At 42.1% G+C, this 4,291-nt stretch overlaps 1 pseudogene across 1 annotated transcript; it reads left to right on the plus strand.

The window, feature by feature from the left end:
• Nucleotides 1–1,670: 1,670 nt before the first annotated feature.
• On the plus strand, nucleotides 1,671–3,608 carry LOC116561215 (annotated as a pseudogene). Its single transcript, XR_004273335.1, has one exon. The product of XR_004273335.1 is annotated as a polyadenylate-binding protein 1 pseudogene (transcript).
• The last annotated feature ends 683 nt before the right edge of the window (nucleotides 3,609–4,291 follow it).

Genomic DNA, 4,291 nt, shown 5'->3' on the forward strand with positions numbered 1-4,291 from the left:
TAATGACCAGTGATGATGAGCATTGTTTCATGTTTGTTGGCCTCATGTATGTCTTCTTTTGTAGTGTCTGTTCATATCCTTCGCCAACTTCTGATTGGGCTTGTTTTTTCCTTGTAAATTTGTTTTAGTTCTTTGTAGATTCTGGATATTAGCCCTTTGTCAGATGGTTAGATTTCAAAATTTTTTTTCCATTTTGTTGGTTGCCGATTCACTCTGATGATTGTTTCTTTTGCTGTGCAGAAGCTCTGGAGTTTAATTAGGTCCCATTTGTCTATTTTGGCTTTTGTTGCCAATGCTTTTGGTGTTTTAGTCATGAAGTCCTTGCCTATGCCTAAGTCCTGAATGGTTTTGCCTAGGTTTTCTTCCAGGGTTTTCATGGTGTTAGGTCTTATGTTTAAGTCTTTAATCCTTCTGGAGTTAATTTTAGTGTAAGGTGTCAGGAAGGGGTTCAGTTTCTGCTTTCTGCATATGGCTAGCCAGTTTTCCCAATACCATTTATTAAACAGAGAATCATTTCCCCATTGCTTGTTTTTGTGAGGTTTGTCAAAGATAGATGGTTGCAGATGTGTGGCATTGCCTCTGAGGCCTCTGTTCTGTTCCATTGGTCTGTATCTCTGTTTTGGTACCAGTACCATGCTGTTTTGATTACTGTGGCCTTGTAATATAGTTTAAAGTTAGGTAGTGTGATGCCTCCAGCTTTGTTCTTTTTGCTTAAATTGACTTGGCTATGTGGGCTCTCTTTTGGTTCCATATGAAGTTTAAGGTGGTTTTTTCCCGTTTCTTTGAAGAAGGTCATTGGTAGCTTGATGGGGATAATGTTGAATCTATAAATTACTTTGGGCAGTATGGCCATTTTCACAATATTGATTCTTCCTAACCAAGAGCATGGAATGTTTCTCCATCTGTTTGTGTCCTCTCTTATTTTGTAAAGGACCTCCTCAAGGAGAGTTACTTCATTCTTTTGTTGCTTTGTGGATTTTGTTCAGTTCTTTTTTCAACGTGCTAAGAACCTGGACAACTCACAGTCAAGATGTTCCACGTGGTAACAATTGCATAAATAAGTCTGTCTTGAAATACAACATTTAGAATACATTTCTACAATGGCTATTCCCTGGAATCTGAGTAATAGGTATATTTTACACACAAAAAAATGGAAAACAAATTCCCCGTTCTCCCTGGCAGTTAGTGCTGAGAATGTGGAGTGTGTGCTCCAGGCTTGGAACACACATTTATTATTTAAAAATCCAAAAAAAAATAAAAATAAATAATCTTTAAAAAACCCCGCAAAATTTACAAAAAATCCGCATCTCCCCCACCAGAGACTTTTATTTTTTTTCTTCCTCTTTTATAAAATAACCCGGTGAAGCAGTGGAGGCTGACCTGTCCACCCGCGGCCCCACAGCAGCTCCAAGAAAGAACCGAGAAACCCACGACTTCCCGCTGCCTGGACCCGACATCACCACCCTCGCTCCCCACAGGCAGCCGGCAGTCAGCGGCAGCCGATTGACCCGGTTCTACGGCCCGTTGAGTAGTTTTTGATTTTGGATGATTTTTGTCCCTCTGCGCTTGCCCCCGCTTCCCTCCCCCCTGGCTCCGCCCCCGGCCCCAGCACTTGCTCTCTTCTCACTGAAACGCCCGCGGCCTGTGGCCCTGCGGGAAGCCCTGGGGAAATGAACCCCAACGCCCCCAGCTACCCCATGGCCTCGCTCTACGTGGGGTACCTCCACCCCGACGTGACCGGGGCGATGGTCTACGAGAAGTTCAGCCCGGCCGTGCCCATCCTTTCCATCCGAGTCTGCAGGGACATGATCACCCACCGCTCCTTGGGCTACCCCTATGTGAACTTCCAGCAGCCGGCTGGCGCGGAGCATGCTTTGAACACCATGAATTTTGATGTTATAAAGGGCAAGCCAGTACCCATCGTGTGGTCTCAGCGTGATCCATCACTTCGAAAAAGTGGAGTGGGCAACATATTCATTAAAAATCTGGACAAATCCATTGATAATAAAGCACTGTATGATACATTTTGTGCTTTTGGTAACATCCTTTCATGAAAGGTGGTTTGTGATGAAAATGGTTCCAAGGGCTGTGGATTTGTACACTTTGAGACGCAGGAAGCAGCTGAAAGAGCTATTGAAAAATGAATGGAATGCTCCTAAATGGTCACAAAGTATTTCTTGGACGATTTAAGTCTCCTAAAGAAAGAAAAGCTGAACTTGGAGCTAGGGCAAAAGAGTTCACCAATGTTTACATCAAGAATTTTGGATAAGACATGGATGATTAACTCCTTAAGGATCTCTTTGGCAAGTTTGGGCCTGCCTTAAGTGTGAAAGTAATGACTGATGAAAGTGGAAAATCCAAAGGATTTGGATTTGTAAGCTTTGAAAGGCATGAAGATGCACAGAAAGCTGTGGATGAGATGAATGGAAAGGAGCTCAATGGAAAACAAATTTATGTTGGTCGAGCTCAGAAAAGGGTGGAACGGCAGACGGAACTTAAACGCAAATTTGAACAGATGAAGCAAGATAGGATCACCAGATACCAGGGTGTTAATCTTTATGTGAAAAATCTTGATGATGGTATTGATGATGAACGTCTTCGTAAAGAGTTTCTCCATTTGGTACAGCAAAGGGTTTGGTTTTGCATGTTTCTCCTCCCCAGAAGAAGCTACTAAAGCAGTTACAGAAATGAACTGTAGAATTGTGGCCACAAAGCCATTGTATATAGCTTTAGCTCAGTGCAAAGAAGAGCGCCAGGCTCACCTCACTAACCAGTATATGCAGAGAATGGCAAGTGTACGAGCTGTGCCCAACCCTGCAATCAACCCCTACCAGCCGGCACCTCCTTCGGGCTACTTCATGGCAGCTATCCCACAGACTCAGAACCGTGCTGCATACTATCCTCCTAGCCAAATTGCTCAACTAAGACCAAGTCCTCACTGGACTGCTCAGGGTGCCAGACCTCATCCATTCCAAAATATGCCCAGTGCTATCCGCCCAGCTGCTCCTAGACCACCATTTAGTACTATGAGACCAGCTTCTTCACAGGTTCCATGAGTCATGTCAACACAGCGTGTTGCTAACACATCAATCCAGACAATGGGTCCACATCCTGCAGCTGCAGCTGCAGCTGCTGCTGCTACTCCTGCTGTCCACACGGTTCCACAGTATAAAAATGCTGCGAGAGTTCGCAATCCTCAACAACATCTTAAAGCACAGCCACAAGTTACAATGCAACAGCCTGCTGTTCACGGTCAAGAACCTTTGACTGCTTCCATGTTGGCATCTGCCCCTCCTCAAGAGCAAAGCAAATGTTGGGTGAATGGTTGTTTCCTCTTATTCAAGCTGTGCACCTTTCTCTTGCTGGTAAAATCACTGACATATTGTTGGAGATTGATAATTCAGAACTTCTTCATATGCTTGAGTCTCCAGGGTCACTCCGTTCTAAGGTTGATGAAGTTGTAGCCCACCAAGCTAAAGAGGCTGTCCAGAAAGCCTTTAACAGTGCCACCGGTGTTCCAACTGTTTAAAATTGATCAGAGACCACGAAAAGAAACTTGTGCTTCACTGAAGAAAAATATCTAAACATCGAAAAACTTAAATATTATGGAAAAAAATTGCAAAATATAAAATAAATTAAAAAAGGAAAGGAAACTTTGAAACTTATGTACCGAGCAAATGCCAAGTCTAGCAAATATAATGCTAGTCCTAGATTACTTATTGTGAGAACAACAACAAAAAATAGTAAAATATAAAAACAAATTAATGTTTTATAGACCTTGGGAAAAAGAATTTTCAGCAAAGTACAAAAATTTAAAGCATTCCTTTCTTTAATTTTGTAATTCTTTACTGTGGAGTAGCTCAAAATGTCAGTTCTGTTTTAAGTAACAGAATTGAAAACTGAGCAAGTAAACATAATTTGGGTTATAAAATTCTTGCTTTAATAAAAATTCCTTAAACAGTGAAAAAAATAAATTCTCCTTTGCAATTCAGCATGAGACATGCAATGCTCACTACTAGTCAATGAGTTGAAGAAGCAAGTAGAGACCACCTAAAGCAGGGGTTGGCAAGATATTTCTGTGAGTTCTGAAAAGCAAGCTCATGAAGTCAAGACCAGCACAATTTCAACCACCCCTGACCTTTCTAACATTGAATGTAAGTTTAATTCTTCAGAATGACTCATTGGTCTGTAGAGACAAATGGAAACAACACAGGATACATTTCCTGTGCTGTTTGATATCAGAGAAACACTCCTTTCATCTGCAAGATCAGAATGCCTCCCTTTCTGCAAT

This window comes from Sapajus apella, unplaced genomic scaffold (genome assembly GCF_009761245.1).
Source record: "Sapajus apella isolate SASKATOON/1434 unplaced genomic scaffold, GSC_monkey_1.0 scaffold28, whole genome shotgun sequence".
NCBI classification, from domain to species: Eukaryota; Metazoa; Chordata; class Mammalia; order Primates; family Cebidae; genus Sapajus; species Sapajus apella.